The sequence below is a fragment of the Chiloscyllium punctatum genome, chromosome 38 (assembly GCF_047496795.1).
Source record: "Chiloscyllium punctatum isolate Juve2018m chromosome 38, sChiPun1.3, whole genome shotgun sequence".
Taxonomy (NCBI): domain Eukaryota; kingdom Metazoa; phylum Chordata; class Chondrichthyes; order Orectolobiformes; family Hemiscylliidae; genus Chiloscyllium; species Chiloscyllium punctatum.
This window is the reverse complement of record NC_092776.1, coordinates 1,313,320-1,336,294: the sequence shown is the minus strand read 5'-3', so window position 1 is coordinate 1,336,294 and position 22,975 is coordinate 1,313,320.

The window sequence follows — 22,975 nt, the reverse complement described above, 5'->3', positions numbered from 1 at the left end:
GAATGGATAGTGGGACAGGAAGGGATGTGGACAGTGGGACAGGGAGGGTGATGGACAGTGGGACAGGGAGGGTGATGGACAGGGAGGGTGATGGACAGTGGGAGAGGGAGAGTGATGGACAGTGGGAGAGGGAGAGTGATTGACAGTGGACGGAGAGGGTGATGGACAGTGGGACAGGGAGGGGAATGGATAGTGGGACAGGAAGGGATGTGGACAGTGGGACAGGGAGGGTGATGGACAGTGGGACAGGGAGGGTGATGGACAGTGGGACAGGGAGGGTGATGGACAGTGGGACAGGGAGGGTGATGGACAGTGGGACAGGGAGGGAGATGGACAGTGGGACAGGGAAGGTGATGGAAAGTGGACAGAGAGGGTGGTGAACAGTGGGACAGGGAGGGTGATGGACAGTGGGACAGGGAGGGTGATGGACAGTGGGACAGGGAGGCCGATGGACAGTGGACAGAGAGGATGGTGGACAGTGGGACAGGGAGAGAGATGGACTGTGGATGGAGAAGGAGATGGACAGTGGGACAGGGAGAGAGATGGACAGTGGGACAGGGAGGGTGATGGACTGTGGGACAGGGAGGGTGATGGAAAAGGGGACAGGGAGGATGATGGACAGTTGGACAGGGAGGGTGATGGACATTGGGACAGGGAGGGTGATGGACAATGGGACAGGGAGGGTGATGGACAGTGGGACAGGGAGAGTGATGGACAGGGGGACAGGGAGGGTGGTGGATAGTGGGACAGGGAGAGTGATGTACAGTGGGAAAGGGAGGATGATGGACAGAGGATGGAGCGGATGATGGACAGTGGGACAGGGAAGATGATGGACAGTGAGCAGGGAGGTTGGTGGACAGTGGGACAGGGAGGGTGCTGGACAGTTGGGACAGGGAGGGTGATGGACAGTGGGACAGGGAGAGTGTTGGACAGTGGATGGCGAGGGAGATGGACAGTGGGACAGGGAGGGTGATGGACTGTGGGACAGGGAGGGTGATGGAAAAGGGGACAGGGAGGATGATGGACAGTTGGGACAGGGAGGGTGATGGACAGTGGGACAGCGAGAGTGATGGACAGGGGGACAGGGAGGGTGGTGGACAGTGGGAGTGGGTGATGGACAGTGGGACAGAGAGGGTGATAGACATTGGATGGAGAAGGTGATGGACAGGGGAATGGGATGGTGATGAACAGTGGGACAGGGAGGGTGATGGACAGTGGATGGAGAGGTTGATGGACAGTGGGACAGGGAGGGTGATGGACAGTGGATGGAGAGGTTGATGGACAGTGGGACAGGGAGAGTGATGGACAGTGTGACGGGGAGGGTGATGGACAGTGGATGGAGAGGTTGATGGATAGTGTGACGGGGGGGTGATGGACAGTGGGACAGGGAGAGTGATGGCCTGTGGGACAGGGAGGGTGATGGACAGTGGACAGAGAGGGAGATGGACAGTGGGACAGGGAGAGTGATGGACAGTGGGACAGGGAGAGTGATGGACAGTGGGACTGAGAGGGTGATGGACAAGGGACAGGGAGATTGACGGATAGTGGATGGAGAGGGTGATTGACCGTGGGACAGGGAGCGTGATGGACAGTGGACGGAGAGATTGAGGAAAAGTGGGACAGGGTGAGTGATGGGCAGTGGGACAGGGTGAGTGATGGACCGTGGGACAGGGAGGGTGATGGACAGTGGGACAGGGAGGGTGATAGACAGTGGGACAGGGAGGGTGATGGACAGTGGGAAAGGGAGAGTGATGGACAGTGGGAGAGGGAGGGTGATGGACAGTGGTTGGAGAGGGTGATTGACAGTGGGAGAGGGAGTGTGATGGACAGTGGACGGAGAGGGTGATTGACAGTGGGACAGGGAGGGTGATGGACAGTGGGACATGGAGGGTGATGGATAGGGGGATAGGGAGGGTCATGGACAGTGGGACAGGGAGGGTGATGGACAGTGGGACAGGGAGGGTGGTGGACAGTGGGACATAGAACATAGAACATAGAACATAGAACATAGAAGAATACAGCGCAGTACAGGCCCTTCGGCCCTCGATGTTGCGCCGATCAAAGCCCACCTAACCTACACTAACCCACTATCCTCCATATACCTATCCAATGCCCGCTTAAATACCCATAAAGAGGGAGAGTCCACTACTGCTACTGGCAGGGCATTCCATGAACTTACGACTCGCTGAGTAAAGAATCTACCCCTAACATCTGTCCTATATCTACCCCCCCTTAATTTAAAGCTATGCCCCCTTGTAATAGCTGACTCCATACGTGGAAAAAGGTTCTCACTGTCAACCCTATCTAACCCCCTAATCATCTTGTACACCTCTATCAAGTCACCCCTAAACCTTCTTTTCTCCAATAAAAACAACCCCAAGTGCCTCAGCCTTTCCTCATAGGATCTTCCTACCATACCAGGCAACATCCTGGTAAACTTCCTCTGCACCCGTTCCAGTGCCTCCACATCCTTCCTATAGTATGGCGACCAAAACTGCACACAATATTCCAGATGCGGCCGCACCAGAGTCTTATACAACTGCAGCATGACCTCAGGACTCCGGAACTCAATTCCTCTACCAATAAAAGCCAGTACGCCATATGCCTTCTTCACTGCACTATTTATCTGGGTGGCAACTTTCAGAGATCTGTGTACATGGACACCAAGATCCCTCTGCTCTTCCACACTACCAAAAAGTCTACCATTAGCCCAGTAATCCATCTTTTTATTACTCTTACCAAAGTGAATCACTTCACACTTAGCTACATTGAACTCCATTTGCCACCTTTCTGCCCAGCTCTGCAGCTTCTCTATATCCCGCTGTAACCTGCCATATCCTTCCTCACTGTCTACAACTCCTCCGACTTTCGTATCATCCGCAAACTTGCTCACCCAACCTTCTAACCCTTCCTCCAGGTCATTTATAAAAATGACAAACAGCAATGGTCCCAAAACAGATCCTTGCGGAACACCGCTAGTGACGGCACTCCAAGATGAACCTTTGCCATCAACTACTACCCTCTGTCTTCTTCCAGAGAGCCAATTCCTAATCCAAACCTCCACCTCACCCTCAATGCCATATCTCTGTATTTTCTGCAGTAGCCTACCATGGGGGACCTTATCAAATGCCTTACTAAAATCCATATATACCACATCTACCGCTTTCCCCTCATCTACCTCCTTAGTCACCTTCTCAAAGAATTCAATAAGGTTTGTGAGGCACGACCTGCCCTTCACAAAACCATGCTGACTATCCTTGATCACATCATTCTTATCCAGATGTGTATAAATCCTATCCCTTACAATTCTCTCTAAGACTTTGCCCACAACAGAAGTGAGACTCACTGGCCTATAGTTACTAGGATTATCCCTACTCCCCTTCTTGAACAAGGGAACCACGTTTGCTAGCCTCCAGTCCTCTGGCACTACTCCTGTCGACAAAGAGGACACAAAAATCAAGGCCAATGGCTCTGCAATCTCCTCCCTTGCTTCCCAGAGAATCCTAGGATAAATGCCATCAGGCCCAGGGGACTTATCTATTTTCACCCTTGCCAGAATTTCCAACACCTCTTCTCTACATATCTCAAAGCCATCCATTCTACTTATTCGTGCCTCAGTATTCATATCGACAACAATGTCCTGTTCCTGAGTGAATACTGACGAAAAGTATTCATTCAGCGCCTCCCCAATCTCTTCAGCTTCCACACGCAACTTCCCATTACTATCCTTGATTGGACCTATTCCTTCCCTAGTCATTCTTTTATTCCTAACATACCTATAGAAAGCCTTAGGGTTTTCCCTAATCCTACCAACTAAGGACCTTTCATGTCCCCTCCTTGCTGCTCTTAGCATGGAGGGTGATGGACAGTGGGACATGGAGGGTGATGGATAGGGGGATAGAGAGGGTCGTGGACAGTGGGACAGGGAGGGTGATGGACAGTGGGACAGGGAGGGTGGTGGATAGTGGGACAGGGAGGGTGGTGGACAGTGGGACAGGGAGAGTGATGGACAGTGGAACAGGGAGGGTGATGGAACGTGGGACAGGGAGGGTGATGGATAGGGGGACAGGAAGAGTGATGCATAGTGGGACAAGGAGGGTGATGGAACGTGGGACAGGGAGGGTGATGGACAGGGGGACAGGAAGAGTAATGGTCAGTGGACGGAGAGGGTGATGGACAGTGGGACAGGGAGCGTGATGGACAGTGGGACAGGGAGGGTGCTGTACAGTCGGAGAGCGAGAGTGATGAATATTGGGACAGGGAGGGTGATGGACAGTGGGACAGGGAGAGTGATGGTCAGTGGATGGAATGGGAGATGGACGGTGGGAGAGGGAGAGTGATGGACAGTGGATGGAGAGGGAGATGGACAGTGGGAGAGGGAGAGTGATGGACAGTGGGACAGGGAGGATGATGGACAGTGAGACAGGGAGAGTGATGGACAGTGGATGGAGAGGGAGATGGACAGTGGATGGAGAGGGACATGGACAGTGGATGGAGAGGGAGATGGACAGTGGGATAGGGAGAGTGGTGGAAAGTGGGATAGGGAGAGTGATGGACAGTGGACGGAGAGGGGGGTGGACAGTGGGATAGGGAGAGTGATGGACAGTGGGACGGGACGAGTGATGGACAGGAGACAGGGAGAGTGATGGAGAGTGGATGGAGAGGGAGATGGACAGTGGGACAGGGAGAGTGATGGACAATGGGACAGGGAGGATGATGGACTGTGGGACAGGGAGGGTGATGGACAGTGGGACAGGGAGAGTGATGGACATTGGATGGAGAGGGAGATGGACAGTGGGACAGGGAGGGTGATGGACAGGAGGACAGGGAGAGTGATGGACATTGGATGGAGAGGGAGATGGACAGTGGGACAGGGAGAGTGATGGACAGTGGATGGAGAGGGAGATGGAAAGTGGGACAGGGAGAGTGATGGACAGTGGATGGAGAGGGAGATGGACAGTGGGGCAGGGAGAGTGATGGACAGTGGATGGAGAGGGTGATGGACAGTGGGACGGGAGGGTGCAGGACAGTATGACAGGGAGAGCGATGGACAGTGGATGGAGAAGGTGATGGACAGTGGATGGAGAGGGAGATGGACAGTGGGACAGGGAGAGCGATGGACAGTGGGAGAGGGAGAGTGATGGACAGTGGGACAGGGAGGGTGATGGACAGTGGATGGAGAGGGAGATGGACAGTGGGGCAGGGAGAGTGATGGACAGTGGATGGAGAGGGTGATGGACAGTGGGACAGGGAGGGTGCAGGACAGTGGGAGAGGGAGAGCGATGGACAGTGGGAGAGGGAGAGTGATGGACAATGGGACAGGGAGGGTGATGGACAGTGGGAGAGGGAGTGTGATGGACAGTGGGACAGGGAGGGTGATGGACAGTGGGAGAGGGAGAGTGATGGATAGGGGGACAGGGAGGGTGGTGGACAGTGGGACAGGGAGGGTGATGGACAGTGGGACATGGAGGGTGATGGACAGTGGGACAGGGAGGGTGATGGACAGGGGGACAGGGAGGGTGATGGACAGGGGGACAGGGAGGGTGATTGACAGTGGGAGAGTGAGAGTGATGAATATTGGGACAGGGAGGGTGATTGACAGTGGGACAGGGAGGGTGATGGACAGTGGACGGAGAGGGAGATGGACAGTGGGACAGGGAGAGTGATGGACAGTGGGACAGGGAGGGTGATTGACAGTGGGACAGGGAGGGTGATTGACAGTGGGACAGGGAGGATGATGGACTGTGGGACAGGGAGCATGATGGACAGTGGGACAGGGAGGGTGATGGACATTGGATGGAGAGGGAGATGGACAGTGGGACAGGGAGGGTGATGGACAGGAGGACAGGGAGAGTGATGGATATTGGATGGAGAGGGAGATGGACAGTGGGACAGGGAGAGTGCTGGACAGTGGGACAGGGAGAGTGATGGACAGTGGATGGAGAGGGTGATGGACTGTGGGACAGGGAGAGCGATGGACAGTGGATGGAGAGGGTGATGGACAGTGGGACAGGGAGGGTGATGGACAGTGGGACAGGGAGGGTGATGGACAGGGGGACAGGGAGGGTGATGGACAGTGGGACAGGGAGAGTGATGGACAGTGGGAGAGGGAGAGTGATGGACAGTGGGACAGGGAGGGTGATGGACAGTGGGACAGGGAGGGTGATGGACAGTGGGACAGGGAGGGTGATGGACAGGGGGACAGGGAGGGTGATGGACAGTGGGAGAGGGAGAGTGATGGACAGTGGGACAGGGAGGGTGATGGACAGTGGGAGAGGGAGAGTGATGGACAGTGGGACAGGGAGGGTGATGGACAGTGGGAGAGGGAGTGTGATAGACAGTGGGACAGGGAGGGTGATGGACAGTGGGACAGGGAGGGTGATAGACAGTGGGACAGGGAGGGTGATGGACAGTGGGACAGGGAGGGTGATGGACAGTGGGACAGGGAGGGTGATGGACAGTGGACTGAGAGAATGATGGACAGGGGACAGGGAAAGTGATGGACTGGGGACAGGGAGACTGATGGTGAGTGGGACAGGGAGGGTGATGGACAGTGGGAGAGGGAGGGTGATGAATATTGGGACAGGGAGAGTGATGGACAGTGGATGGAGAGGGTGATGGACAGTGGGACAGGGAGAGTGATGGACAGTGGGACAGGGTGAGTGATGGACAGTGGAACAGGGAGGGTGATGGAACGTGGGACAGGGAGGGTGATGGACAGTGGGAGAGGGAGGGTGATGAATATTGGGACAGGGAGAGTGATGTACAGTGGATGGAGAGGGAGATGGACAGTGGGATAGGGAGAGTGGTGGAAAGTGGGATAGGGAGAGTTATGGACAGTGGGACGGGACGAGTGATGGACTGTGGGACAGGGAGGGTAATGGACTGTGGGACAGGGAGGATGATGGACAGTTGGACAGGGAGGGTGGTGGACATTGGGACAGGGAGTGTAATGGACAATGGGACAGGGAGGGTGATGGAAAAGGGGACAGGGAGGATGATGGACAGTGGGACAGGGAGGGCGATGGACTGTGGGACAGGCAGAGTGATGGACAGGGGACGGAGAGGGTGATGGACAGTGGGACAGGGAGGGCGATGGACTGTGGGACAGACAGAGTGATGGACAGGAGACAGGGAGAGTGATGGAAGGTGGACGGAGAGGGAGATGGACAGTGGGACAGGGAGAGTGATGGACTGTGGGACAGGGAGGGTGATGGACATTGGATGGAGAGGGAGATGGACAGTGGGACAGGGAGGGTGCTGGACAGTGGGACAGGGAGAGTGATGGACAGGAGGACAGGGAGGGTGATGGACAGTGGATGGAGAGGGAGATGGACATTGGGGCAGGGAGGGTGCTGGACTGTGGGACAGGGAGAGTGATGGACAGTGGATGGAGAGGGTGATGGACAGTGGGACAGGGAGGGTGATGGACAGTGGATGGAGAGGGTGATGGACAGTGGGACAGGGAGAGCGATGGACAGTGGGACAGGGAGGGTGATGGACAGTGGGAGAGGGAGTGTGATGGACAGCGGGACAGGGAGGGTGATGGACAGTGGGAGAGGGAGAGTGATGGACAGTGGGACAGGGAGGGTGATGGACAGTGGGGGAGGGAGAGTGATGGACAGTGGGACAGGAAGGTGATAGACATTGGACGGAGAACGTGATTGTCATTGTGACAGGGAGGGTGATGGACAGTGGATGGAGAGGGAGATGGACAGTGGGACAGGGAGAGTGATGGACAGTGGGACAGGGAGGGTGATTGACAGTGGGACAGGGAGGATGATGGACTGTGGGACAGGGAGCATGATGGACAGTGGGACAGGGAGAGTGATGGACAGTGGGACAGGGAGGGTGATGGACAGGAGGACAGGGAGAGTGATGGACATTGGATGGAGAGGGAGATGGACAGTGGGACAGGGAGGGTGATAGGCAGTGGGACAGGGAGAGTGATGGACAGTGGATGGAGAGGGAGATGGACAGTGGGACAGGGAGGGTGCTGGACAGTGGGACAGGGAGAGTGATGGACATTAGATGGAGAGGGAGATGGACAGTGGGACAGGGAGGGTGCTGGACAGTGGGACAGGGAGAGTGATGGACATTGGATGGAGAGGGAGATGGACAGTGCGACAGGGAGGGTGATGGACTGTGGGACAGGGAGAGTGATGGACAGTGGATGGAGAGGGAGATGGACAGTGGGATAGGGAGAGTGGTGGAAAGTGTGATAGGGAGAGTTATAGACAGTGGACGGAGAGGGTGGTGGACAGTGGGATAGGGAGAGTGATGGACAGTGGGACGGGACGAGTGATGGACTGTGGGACAGGGAGGGTAATGGACTGTGGGACAGGGAGGATGATGGACAGTTGGACAGGGAGGGTGATGGACATTGGGACAGGGAGTGTGATGGACAATGGGACAGGGAGGGTGATGGAAAAGGGGACAGGGAGGATGATGGACAGTGGGACAGGGAGGGCGATGGACTGTGGGACAGGCAGAGTGATGGACAGGGGACGGAGAGGGTGATGGACAGTGGGACAGGGAGGGCGATGGACTGTGGGACAGACAGAGTGATGGACAGGAGACAGGGAGAGTGATGGAAGGTGGACGGAGAGGGAGATGGACAGTGGGACAGGGAGAGTGATGGACTGTGGGACAGGGAGGGTGATGGACATTGGATGGAGAGGGAGATGGACAGTGGGACAGGGAGGGTGCTGGACAGTGGGACAGGGAGAGTGATGGACAGGAGGACAGGGAGGGTGATGGACAGTGGATGGAGAGGGAGATGGACATTGGGGCAGGGAGGGTGCTGGACTGTGGGACAGGGAGAGCGATGGACAGTGGATGGAGAGGGTGATGGACAGTGGGACAGGGAGGGTGATGGACAGTGGATGGAGAGGGTGATGGACAGTGGGACAGGGAGAGCGATGGACAGTGGGACAGGGAGGGTGATGGACAGTGGGAGAGGGAGTGTGATGGACAGCGGGACAGGGAGGGTGATGGACAGTGGGAGAGGGAGAGTGATGGACAGTGGGACAGGGAGGGTGATGGACAGTGGGGGAGGGAGAGTGATGGACAGTGGGACAGGAAGGTGATAGACATTGGACGGAGAACGTGATTGTCATTGTGACAGGGAGGGTGATGGACAGTGGATGGAGAGGGAGATGGACAGTGGGACAGGGAGAGTGATGGACAGTGGGACAGGGAGGGTGATTGACAGTGGGACAGGGAGGATGATGGACTGTGGGACAGGGAGCATGATGGACAGTGGGACAGGGAGAGTGATGGACAGTGGGACAGGGAGGGTGATGGACAGGAGGACAGGGAGAGTGATGGACATTGGATGGAGAGGGAGATGGACAGTGGGACAGGGAGGGTGATAGGCAGTGGGACAGGGAGAGTGATGGACAGTGGATGGAGAGGGAGATGGACAGTGGGACAGGGAGGGTGCTGGACAGTGGGACAGGGAGAGTGATGGACATTAGATGGAGAGGGAGATGGACAGTGGGACAGGGAGGGTGCTGGACAGTGGGACAGGGAGAGTGATGGACATTGGATGGAGAGGGAGATGGACAGTGCGACAGGGAGGGTGATGGACTGTGGGACAGGGAGAGTGATGGACAGTGGATGGAGAGGGAGATGGACAGTGGGATAGGGAGAGTGGTGGAAAGTGTGATAGGGAGAGTTATAGACAGTGGACGGAGAGGGTGGTGGACAGTGGGATAGGGAGAGTGATGGACAGTGGGACGGGACGAGTGATGGACTGTGGGACAGGGAGGGTGATTGACAATGGGACAGGGAGGGTGATGGAAAAGGGGACAGGGAGGATGATGGACAGTTGGACAGGGTGATGGACATTGGGACAGGGAGGGTGATGGACAATGGGACAGGGAGGGTGATGGACAATGGGACAGGGAGGGTGATGGAAAAGGTGACAGGGAGGATGATAGACAGTGGGACAAGGAGGGTGATGGACAGTGGGACAGGGAGGGCGATGGACTGTGGGACAGACAGAGTGATGGACAGTGGGACAGGGAGAGTGATGGACAGTGGGAGAGGGAAAGTGATGGACAGTGGGACAGGGAGGGTGATGGATAGGGGGACAGGAAGAGTGATGCATAGTGGGACAAGGACGGTGATGGACAGTGGGACAGGGAGGGTGATGGACAGGGGGACAGGGAGGGTGATGGACAGGGGACAGGGAGAGTGATGGACTGGGGACAGGGAGAGTGATGGTGAGTGGGACAGGGAGGGTGATGGACAGTCGGAGAGGGAGAGTGATGAATATTGGGACAGGGAGGGTCATGGACAGTGATGGACAGTGGGACAGGGAGGGTGGTGGACAGTGGGACAGGGAGAGTGATGGACAGTGGGACAGGGAGATTCATGGACAGTTGTACAGGGAGGGTGATGGAACGTGGGACAGGGAGGGTGATGGATAGGGGGACAGGAAGAGTGATGCATAGTGGGACAGGGAGGGTGATGGACAGTTGGAGAGGGAGAGTGATGAATATTGGGACAGGGAGGGTGATGGACCGTGGGACAGGGAGAGTGAGGTACAGGGGACTGTGAGAGTGATGGACTGGGGACAGGGAGAGTGATGAACAGTGGGAGAGGGAGGGTGATGGAGAGTGGGACAGGGTGAGTGATGGACAGTGGACAGGGAGAGTGATGGACAGGGGGACAGGGAAAGTGATGGACAGGGGGACAGGGAGGGTGATGGACAGTGGGACAGGGAGAGTGATGAACAGTGGGAGAGGGAGGGTGATGGAGAGTGGGACAGGGTGAGTGATGGACAGTGGACAGGGAGAGTGATGGACAGGGGGACAGGGAAAGTGATGGACAGGGGAACAGGGAGGGGGATGGACAGTGGGACAGGGAGAGTGATGGACAGTGGGAGAGGGAGGGTGATGGACAGGGGGACAGGGAGGGTGATGGACAGTGGGACAGGGAGAGTGATGGACAGTGGATGGAGAGGGAGATGGACAGTGGGGCAGGGAGGGTGATGGACAGTGGGACAGGGAGGGTGGTGGACAGTGGATGGAGAGGATGATGGACAGTGGATTGACAGGGTGATGGACAGTCGGACAGGGAGAGCGATGGACAGTGGATGGAGAGGGAGATGGACAGTGGGACAGGGAGAGCGATGGACAGTGGGAGAGGGAGGGTGATGGACAGTGGGAGAGGGAGAGTGATGGACAGTGGGACAGGGAGGGTGATTGACAGTGGTTGGAGAGGGAGATGGACAGTGGGACAGGGAGAGCGATGGACAGTGGGAGAGGGAGATTGATGGACGGTGGGACACGGAGGGTGATGGACAGTGGATTGAGAGGGTGATGGACAGTGGGACAGGGAGAGCGATGGACAGTGGGAGAGGGAGTGTGATGGACAGTGGGAGAGGGAGGGTGATTGACAGTGGATGGAGAAAGAGATGGACAGTGGGACAGGGAGGGTGATGGACAGTGGGAGAGGGAGTGTGATGGACAGCGGGACAGGGAGGGTGATGGACAGTGGGAGAGGGAGAGTGATGGACAGTGGGACAGGGAGGGTGATGGACAGCGGGACAGGGAGCGTGATGGACAGGGGACAGGGAGAGTGATGGTGAGTGGGACAGGGAGGGTGGTGGACATTGGGACAGGGAGAGTGATGGACATTGGGACAGGGAGAGTGATGGACAGTGGGACAGGGAGAGTCATGGACAGTTGTACAGGGAGGGTGATGGAACGTGGGACAGGGAGGGTGATGGATAGGGGGACAGGAAGAGTGATGCATAGTGGGACAGGGAGGGTGATGGACAGTTGGAGAGGGAGGGTGATGGACAGTGGGACATGGAGAGTGATGGACATTGGGGCAGGGAGGGTCATGGACAGTGGGACAGGGAGAGTGATGGACAGTGGGACAGGGAGAGTGATGGACAGTGGGACAGGGAGAGTGATGGACAGTGGGGCAGGGAGGGTGCTGGACAGTGGGATAGGGAGAGCGAAGGACATTGGATGGAGAGGGTGATGGACAGTGGGACAGAGAGGGTGGTGGACAGTGGGACAGGGAGAGTGATGGACATTGGGGCAGGGAGGGTGATGGACAGTGTGACAGGGAGGGTGATGGACAGTGGATGGAGAGGGTGATGGACAGTGGGACAGGGAGAGCGATGGACAGTGGGACGGGGAGGGAGATGGACAGTGGGACAGGGAGAGCGATGGACAGTGGGACTGGGAGGGTGATGGACAGTGGGAGAGGGAGTGTGATGGACAGTGGGAGAGGGAGGGTGATGGACAGTGGGGGAGGGAGAGTGATGGACAGTGGGACAGGGAGGGTGATGGACAGTGGATGGAGAGGGAGATGGACAGTGGGACAGGGAGAGTGATTGACAGTGGGACAGGGAGAGTGATGGAAATTGGATGGAGAGGGAGATGGACAGTGGGACAGGGAGGGTGATGGACAGTGGGACAGGGAGAGTGATGGACAGTGGATGGAGAGGGAGATGGACAGTGGATGGAGAGGGAGATGGACAGTGGGGCAGGGAGGGTGATGGACTGTGGGACAGGGAGAGCGATGGACAGTGGGACAGGGAGGGTGATTGACAGTGGATGGAGAGGGAGATGGACAGTGGGACAGGGAGAGCGATGGACAGTGGGAGAGGGAGGGTGATGGACAGTGGGAGAGGGAGAGTGATGGACAGTGGGACAGGGAGGGTGATGGACAGCGGGACAGGGAGGGTGATGGACAGTGGGAGAGGGAGTGTGATGGACAGCAGGACAGGGAAGGTGATGGACAGTGGGAGAGGGAGAGTGATGGACAGTGGAACAGGGAGGGTGATGGACAGTGGGAGAGGGAGAGTGATGGACAGTGGGAGAGGGAGAGTGATGGACAGTGGGAGAGGGAGTGTGATGGACAGCGGGACAGGGAGGGTGATGGACAGCGGGAGAGGGAGAGTGATAGACAGTGGGACAGGGAGGGTGATGGACAGTGGGACAGGGAGGGTGATGGACAGTGGGAGAGGGAGGGTGATGAACAGTGGGAGAGGGAGGGTCGTGGACAGTGGGACAGGGAGGGTGATGTATATTGGGACAGGGAGAGTGATGTACAGTGGATGGAGAGGGAGATGGACAGTGGGACAGGGAGAGTGATGGACAGTGGATGGAGAGGGAGATGGACAGTGGGACAGGGAGAGTGATGGACAGTGGGACAGTGAGGGAGACGGACAGTGGGACAGGGAGGGTGATGGCCTGTGGGACAGGGAGGGTGATGGCCAGTGGACGGAGAGGGTGGTGGACAGTGGGACAGGGAGAGTGATGTACAGTGGATGGAGAGGGAGATGGACAGTGGGATAGGGAGGGTGATGGACAATGGGACAGGGAGGGTGATGTAAAAGGGGACAGGGAGGATGATGGACAGTGGGACAAGGAGGGTGATGGACAGTGGGACAGACAGAGTGATGGACAGGAGACAGGGAGAGTGATGGACAGGGGGACGGAGAGGGTGCTCGACAGTGGGAGAGGGAGAGTGATGGACAGTGGGTGAGGGAGGGTTGTGGACGGGGGCTAGGGAGGGTGGTGGACAGTGGGACAGGGAAAGTGATGGACAGTGGGACAGGGTGAGCGATGGACAGTGGAACAGGGAGGGTGATGGATAGGGGGACAGGAAGAGTGATGCATAGTGGGACAGGGACGGTGATGGAACGTGGGACAGGGAGAGTAATGGTCAGTGGACGGAGACGGTGATGGACAGTGGGACAGGGAGGGTGATGGACAGTGGGACAGGGAGGGTGATGGACAGTGGGAGAGGGAGTGTGATGGACAGTGGGAGAGGGAGAGTGATGGACAGTGGGACAGGGAGGGTGATGGACAGTGGGAGAGGGAGAGTGATGGACAGTGGGACAGGGAGAGTGATGGACAGTGGGACAGGGAGGGTGATGGACAGTGGGAGAGGGAGTGTGATGGACAGCGGGACAGGGAGGGTGATGGACAGTGGGAGAGGGAGGGTGATGGACAGTGGGAGAGGGAGAGTGATGGACAGTGGGACAGGGAGAGTGATGGACAGTGGGGGAGGGAGAGTGATGGACAGTGGGACAGGGAGAGTGATGGACAGTGGGACAGGGAGAGTGATGGACAGTGGGACAGGGAGGGTGATGGACAGCGGGACAGGGAGCGTGATGGACAGGGGACAGGGAGGGTGGTGGACATTGGGACAGGGAGAGTGATGGACATTGGGACAGGGAGAGTGATGGACAGTGGGACAGGGAGAGTCATGGACAGTTGTACAGGGAGGGTGATGGAACGTGGGACAGGGAGGGTGATGGATAGGGGGACAGGAAGAGTGATGCATAGTGGGACAGGGAGGGTGATGGACAGTTGGAGAGGGAGGGTGATGGACAGTGGGACATGGAGAGTGATGGACATTGGGGCAGGGAGGGTCATGGACAGTGGGACAGGGAGAGTGATGGACAGTGGGACAGGGAGAGTGATGGACAGTGGGACAGGGAGAGTGATGGACAGTGGGGCAGGGAGGGTGCTGGACAGTGGGATAGGGAGAGCGAAGGACATTGGATGGAGAGGGTGATGGACAGTGGGACAGAGAGGGTGGTGGACAGTGGGACAGGGAGAGTGATGGACATTGGGGCAGGGAGGGTGATGGACAGTGTGACAGGGAGGGTGATGGACAGTGGATGGAGAGGGTGATGGACAGTGGGACAGGGAGAGCGATGGACAGTGGGACGGGGAGGGAGATGGACAGTGGGACAGGGAGAGCGATGGACAGTGGGACTGGGAGGGTGATGGACAGTGGGAGAGGGAGTGTGATGGACAGTGGGAGAGGGAGGGTGATGGACAGTGGGGGAGGGAGAGTGATGGACAGTGGGACAGGGAGGGTGATGGACAGTGGATGGAGAGGGAGATGGACAGTGGGACAGGGAGAGTGATTGACAGTGGGACAGGGAGAGTGATGGAAATTGGATGGAGAGGGAGATGGACAGTGGGACAGGGAGGGTGATGGACAGTGGGACAGGGAGAGTGATGGACAGTGGATGGAGAGGGAGATGGACAGTGGATGGAGAGGGAGATGGACAGTGGGGCAGGGAGGGTGATGGACTGTGGGACAGGGAGAGCGATGGACAGTGGGACAGGGAGGGTGATTGACAGTGGATGGAGAGGGAGATGGACAGTGGGACAGGGAGAGCGATGGACAGTGGGAGAGGGAGGGTGATGGACAGTGGGAGAGGGAGAGTGATGGACAGTGGGACAGGGAGGGTGATGGACAGCGGGACAGGGAGGGTGATGGACAGTGGGAGAGGGAGTGTGATGGACAGCAGGACAGGGAAGGTGATGGACTGTGGGAGAGGGAGAGTGATGGACAGTGGAACAGGGAGGGTGATGGACAGTGGGAGAGGGAGAGTGATGGACAGTGGGAGAGGGAGTGTGATGGACAGCGGGACAGGGAGGGTGATGGACAGCGGGAGAGGGAGAGTGATAGACAGTGGGACAGGGAGGGTGATGGACAGTGGGACAGGGAGGGTGATGGACAGTGGGAGAGGGAGGGTGATGAACAGTGGGAGAGGGAGGGTCGTGGACAGTGGGACAGGGAGGGTGATGTATATTGGGACAGGGAGAGTGATGTACAGTGGATGGAGAGGGAGATGGACAGTGGGACAGGGAGAGTGATGGACAGTGGATGGAGAGGGAGATGGACAGTGGGACAGGGAGAGTGATGGACAGTGGGACAGTGAGGGAGACGGACAGTGGGACAGGGAGGGTGATGGCCTGTGGGACAGGGAGGGTGATGGCCAGTGGACGGAGAGGGTGGTGGACAGTGGGACAGGGAGAGTGATGTACAGTGGGAGAGGGAGGGTGATGGACAGTGGGAGAGGGAGAGTGATGGACAGTGGGACAGGGAGAGTGATGGACAGTGGGGGAGGGAGAGTGATGGACAGTGGGACAGGGAGGGGATGGACAGTGGGAGAGGGAGAGTGATGGACAGTGGGACAGGGAGAGTGATGGACAGTGGGGGAGGGAGAGTGATGGACAGTGGGACAGGGAGGGTGATGGATAGGGGGACAGGAAAAGTGATGCATAGTGGGACAGGGAGGGTGATGGAACGTGGGACAGGGAGGGTGATGGACAGGGGAACAGGAAGAGTAATGGTCAGTGGACAAAGAGGATGATGGTCAGTGGGACAGGGAGCGTTATGGACAGTGGGAGAGGGAGGGTTGTGGATGGGGGCTAGGGAGGGTGATGGAGAGTGGGACGGAGAGGGTGGTGGACAGTGGGACAGGGTGAGCGATGGACAGTGGAACAGGGAGAGTGATGAATATTGGGACAGGGAGAGTGATGGACAGTGGATGGAATGGGAGATGGACAGTGGGATAGGGAGAGTGATGGACAGTGGACTGAGAGAATGTTGGACTGTGGGTCAGGGAGCGTGATGGACAGGGGACAGGGAGAGTGATGGACTGGGGACAGGGAGAGTGATGGTGAGTGGGACAGGGAGGGTGATGGATAGTGGGACAGGGAGGGTGATGGACAGTGGGAGAGGGAGGGTGCTGTACAGTCGGAGAGGGAGAGTGATGAATATTGGGACAGGGAGGGTCATGGACAGTGGGACAGGGAGAGTGATGGACAGTGGGACAGGGAGGGTGGTGGACAGTGGGACAGGGAGAGTGATGGACATTGGGACAGGGAGAGTGATGGACATTGGGACAGGGAGAGTGATGGACAGTGGGACAGGGAGGGTGGTGGACAGTGGGACAGGGAGAGTGATGGACATTGGGACAGGGAGAGTGATGGACATTGGGACAGGGAGAGTGATGGACAGTGGGACAGGGAGGGTGGTGGACAGTGGGACAGGGAGAGTGATGGACATTGGGACAGGGAGAGTGATGGACAGTGGAACAGGGAGGGTGATGGAACGTGGGACAGGGAGGGTGATGGATAGGGGGACAGGAAGAGTGATGCATAGTGGGACAGGGAGGGTGATGGACAGTGGGACAGGGAGAGTGAGGTACAGGGGACTGTGAGAGTGATGGACTGGGGACAGGGAGAGTGATGAACAGTGGGAGAGGGAGGGTGATGGAGAGTGGGACAGGGTGAGTGATGGACAGTGGACAGAGAGAGTGATGGGCAGGGGGACAGGGAGGGGGATGGACAGTGGGACAGGGAGAGTGATGGACAGTGAACAGGGAGGGTGATGGACAGGGGGACAGGGAGGGTGATGGACAGTGGGACAGGGAGAGTGATGGACAGTGGACAGGGAGGGTGATGGACAGTGGGACAGGGAGAGTGATGGACAGTGGACAGGGAGAGTGATGGACAGTGGACAGGGAGAGTGATGGACAGGGGGACAGGGAGGGGGATGGACAGTGGGACAGGGAGAGTGATGGACAGTGGACAGGGAGAGTGATGGACAGTGGACAGGGAGAGTGATGGACAGGGGGACAGGGAGGGGGATGGACAGTGGGACAGGGAGAGTGATGGACAGTGGGACAAGGATGGTGATGGATAGGGGGACAGGAAGAGTGATGCATAGTGGGACAGGGAGGGTGATGGACAGTGGGACAGGGAGAGTGAGGTACAGGGGACTGTGAGAGTGATGGACAGTAGACAGGGAGAGTGATGGACAGTGGACAGGGAGAGTGATGGGCAGGGGGACAGGGAGGGGGATGGACAGTGGGACAGGGAGAGTGATGGACAGTGAACAGGGAGGGTGATGGACAGGGGGACAGGGAGGGTGATGGACAGTGGGACAGGGAGAGTGATGGACAGTGGACAGGGAGGGTGATGGACAGTGGGACAGGGAGAGTGATGGACAGTGGACAGGGAGAGTGATGGACAGGGGGACAGGGAGGGGGATGGACAGTGGGACAGGGAGAGTGATGGACAGTGGGACAGGGAGGGGGATGGACAGGGAAAGTGATGGACAGGGGGACAGGGAGAGTGATGGACAGTGGGAGAGGGAGGGTGATGGACAGTGGACAGGGAGAGTGATGGACAGGGGGACAGGGAGAGTGATGGACAGTGGGACAGGGAGGGGGATGGACAGTGGGACAGGGAGGGGGATGGACAGGGAAAGTGATGGAGAGTGGGAGAGGGAGGGTGATGGACAGTAGACAGGGAGAGTGATGGACAGTGGACAGGGAGAGTGATGGACAGTGGGACAGGGAGTGGGATGGACAGTGGGACAGGGAGAGTGATGGACAGGGGGACAGGGAGGGTGATGGACAGTGGGACAGGGAGGGGGATGGACAGTGGGACAGGGAGGGGGATGGACAGTGGGACAGGGAGGGTGATGGACAGTGGGACAGGGAGGGTGATGGACAGTCGGACAGGGAGGGGAATGGACAGTGGGACAGGGAGGGTGATGGACAGTGGGACAGGGAGGGGGATGGACAGTGGGACAGGGAGGGGGATGGACAGTGGGACAGGGAGGGGGATGGACAGTGGGACAGGGAGGGGGATGTTGGGGAGGCTGCGCTCGGTTCTTGGTTGGCGGCTGCTCCCTGCTCCGCTGTAATGCGGCACCTCGCCGCTAGGTGACAGCAGTCCCTCGCTCTGTCCGTGGTGCTGAAACCACTCACTGAGCTTCTGCTGCAGGAGCTTCAGAGTCTCCCAGAAATAATAAATAAAACAAACAGAACAGAACACCCACCACCACCCAGCCCATACCCGACCATCGTGAGGGTGAGGGTGAGGGTGGACACTCCCCTGACGGGACCTTCCTGATTGAGGGACTGAGGTTAGTGACTGTGGGTGGTGCTGTTGTTAAAGCTGGTGCAGGTCAGGGAACGGTGCGGAGGGTTTCCAGGGATTCAGTTGGCAGCACAGAGGCCATGCAAGGTTAGAGTTGGGAGGAAGGGAGGTGAGGATGGATAGGGGAATGTGATACAGGTAATAGTAAGAGTGGTGGAACTTGAGCCTTGGTGGGAGGTGGGTGCAGTAGCAAAGATAGAGTGAGTGTGAGGTGGCCCACATCCCGGTGCGGGGGTGAGGGTGGAGGGGTGGAGGGAAGGGGAGAGAAGGCCATTGAGCTTATTATGGCATTGCCGGCCAATCCTCTGCACCGTGTGATAACACTGACCTGAGTGGCTTGCAGTCAAATTGAATGAGGCGTCTGGTGGGCGGTGAGGTGAGTTTCTCATTGGTTAGCAGTGAGCTGCCAATCTGGGGGATTGGAACTTGTTAACTGCCTCATCGACTCATTAATATTCCACTTCCTATCTTACTAAACTCACCAAACTAGCTCGACAGTGAGGGGTCACAATGTGGAAGTGTGAGTGGGTACCTGGGCTATTTCAATTCACCCCTGACTGATCAACCTCCATGTTACTCAGCACCACACAGCATCTCAGGACATGACCCACTAGCACTGGCCACATTCACCCCTGTTCCACAGATATTACCAATCTCACATGATAATCACTCAAAAAACCCCACAAAATGCAGTCCAAGAACACTCCATCCTTCAACACATTGCCAATTCCCCTTGCGATCTGTGTTTGCAGACCTCGGCAGTGTATTGGAGAGGTGCCGGTGTTAGCAAGTGTCTGATGTCAACGTCCATAGAGGAGATGTGTATTTGGCTGGTGCCCAGGAATCATTCCCCAATTTCCTGTTTGATGCTGAGTAACATGGAGGGTGTTTGAAACTAGCAGCCAGCTTCAGTTTTCATGCTGAGTTTCTCAATGTATAACTTGTTTGGTAAGAGGCTGAATATTATTGAGAGTTGCAGTGTTAAGAATGGGTTTAAGATGATCATGGCCTTGTGCAGTGAGAATCTTGTCTCATCACTTGTCAACAGCATAAACAATGGAGTGTTGCTCTTTACATTGAGGTGAGTCTCACTGCATTTCACACTTCACATTTCTGGGCTGAATCACCAGACAAAGCTCATGGCATTAGTGGTCAGTGATTCAGAAAACATTTACAGAACAATACCAGCATTTCAACCGATGCTGTGACTAAACACCATCCCTAAATGTGCAGTTGAGATTTACACACACACAATCTGACCTCCCACTCCCTGGCTGCTGTCAATGGATTTAATCTGAATATCTGCCAAAAGTTTCATTGTATTTGATTGCTCCCAATTAAAAGCTCATCAGACTCCAGTTTATATTTTACATGGCTTGAACACAGTCCCTACAATGGAACTCAACACCTGTATTGCAGGAGCACAACAAATCTTGGCTCCAAACCAAGAACCCAATGGCAGCTTCTCCATATTATTTGGTAGAGGCAGGTGTTAGTATGTGGGGACAGTTTATGAATTCATGTTCTGGAGTTAACGTGTACAGTTAGCATGTGGGTGAATTATCAGGCAACAGCATTTTGTGAATGATCTGGAGTTAGGGTCTGGAATTAGTGACTAGAGAGAGTCTAGAGTTAGTGCCTGTGTTCATGGTCTGGAGTAAGTGACTGGAGTTAGTGTCTGGGGTAGTGGTCTGGAGTTAGTGTCTGGGGTAGTGGTCTGGAGTTAGTGATGAAGTTAGTGCTGAGGTTAATGTCTGGAGCTCATACCTGAGTGAGTGGAGCTGGTGTCTGTATTAAGGAGCTGGATCTGAAGTTAGTGCCTGGATTAATGGTCTAATATTAATGTCTGCGTTAGAGGTCTACATTATTAGTCTGGAATAGCTATCTGGAGTGAGCATCTAGAGTTAGTAGCTATCCTTAGTATTTGGTTTAATGGTCTGGAGTAATATATAGAATTAGTGCCTGGTGTTAGAATGTGGGTTATTGGTCTGGAATAATGTCTGGATTTGGTACCTGGGTTAATGGTCTGCAGTTAGCGACTGAAGTTAATTTCTTGAACATGGCTATGAAGATTCTTTCAGTTTCTGAGGTATTGAGAATGATGCTGAACATGTGGTCAATAACTAGCTACCATCCCCACTTTTGACCTTATGTTGAGGGAAGGTCCTTGATGAAGCAACTGAAGATGGTTGAGCCTAGGACACTACCCTGAGGAACTCCTGCAGAGATGTCCTGGACCTCTAACATCCACAACCATCTTCCTATGTGCCAGGTATGACTCAATCAGTGGAGACTATACCCGCTGATACCTAGGGCTCCTTGATGTCACACTAACAGATCTGGAGATGGTATTTGAAATCAGTGTCTGGAGTTTGTGTTAATGCTGATGTCTGGGATTGGTGTCTGCCTTAAATGCACAAAGTAAGTGTCTGGCATTCAGGACTGGAGTTAGTATCTGGTTTCATGGTTTGGAATGAGTGTCTAGGTAATATCCTGGGTTGAGTGGTCTAAAGTTAATGTCTGAAGTTAGAGTCTGTCTTTGTCAATGGCCTGAAGTTAGTGTTTCTGGTTAGTGTCTCAACAAATGGTCCAAAGCATGTGGCTGGAGTAAATATCTGGAGTTAGGGGCAGCACCTGGGTTAATGGTCTGCAATTATTTCTGGATTTCTAAACCAGAGTTTGTTTCTCCAGTTGGTATTTGGGTTGCTGGTCCAGAATTATTCTCTTGATTAATAAACTGGAGTTAGTGCCTGGGTTACTGTTTAGTCTAATGGTTAGTGTGTGGACACTGTTTATTGGCTGGAGGTGTTTGGGGACTAGTCCTAGGTTATTGGTGGATTAAACTCTTATTTTAAAGTTCAGCTAAACACTGTGGTTACCATCTGTATTAGATTGTGATCATGGTACCTTCTTCAAATGGTGTAAACATTGTAAGGTTCCTCATGAAGAAAATAAAACAACACGTTATTTGCAACATATGCACAGGTCTGATCATTCTAGTTTTATAATTTCATATTAAATTGTACCAATATTATTGAGAACAAGGAGCAATATTCATCATTGTCAAATCCATGGTTTCTAACCTGTTTTGCCAATGTTTCAAGGTATGTTTAATTAAACTTGTTTTAATGCAGCATTCTGTTCCATTGTCCATCTATATCCCATACAGTCACTGTACACTCATGGTTAACGCATCATTCATCAAGTGTACTCCCTGCACTAGAAAACAGCTATCTCCTATAATCACAGACAACTTTTCAAAGCAGTCTACCCTTCAAGTAACTCACTTTAGAGGCTGACAGGACTGTTACAGAAATAGACTTTGAGTTGTTCTACTTAACTCATGTAGATTATGAAAAGTAGTCACCGTCGTCCCACTCTGTGAGAGAGAGAGAGAGAGAGAGCGAGAGAGAGGGAGGGAGGGAGATGACTGGTGGTAAATTTAACCTGAGGGTCATCATGCCTCACGTGAGGGGGTGAGGTGGAGAAGATGTGACCTTCATGATAACCTCAGCTGGTACAGGAATTGAACCCACACTGCCGGTGTCATTTTACATTGCAAACGAACCATGCAGCAAACTGACATAGATTTCTTTATTAGAATGCATGGGATAGTAGGAAGTTTGGCCAGTTGGATAGAGAACTGGCTAACCGGTCGAAGTCAGAGAGTGGTGGTAGATGGTAAATATTCAGCCTGGAGCCCAGTTACAAGTGGAGTTCCGCAGGGATCAGTTCTGGGTCCTCTGCTGTTTGTAATTTTTATTAATGACTTGGAAGAGGGAGTCGAAGGGTGGGTCAGTAAATTTGCAGACGATACGAAGATTTGTGGAGTTGTGAATAGTGAGGAGGGCTGTTGTCGGCTGTAAAGGGACTTAGATATGATGCAAAGCTGGGCTGAGGAGTGGCAGATGGAGTTCAACCCTGTCAAGTGTGAGGTTGTCCATTTTGGAAGGACAAATAAGAATGCGGAATACAGGGTTAACTGTACAGGGTTCTTAGTAAGGTGGAGGAGCAGGGGGATCTTGGGGTCTATGTTCATAGATCTTTGAAAGTTGCCACTCAGGTGGATAGAGCTTGTAAGAAGACCTATGGTGTATTAGTGTTCATTAGTAGAGGGATTGAATTCAAGAGTCGTGAGGTGATGTTGCAGCTGTACAGGACCTTGGCAAGGCCATGTTTGGAGTACTGTGTGCAGTTCTGGTCGCCTCATTTTAGGAAAGATGTGGAGGCTTTGGAGAGGGTGC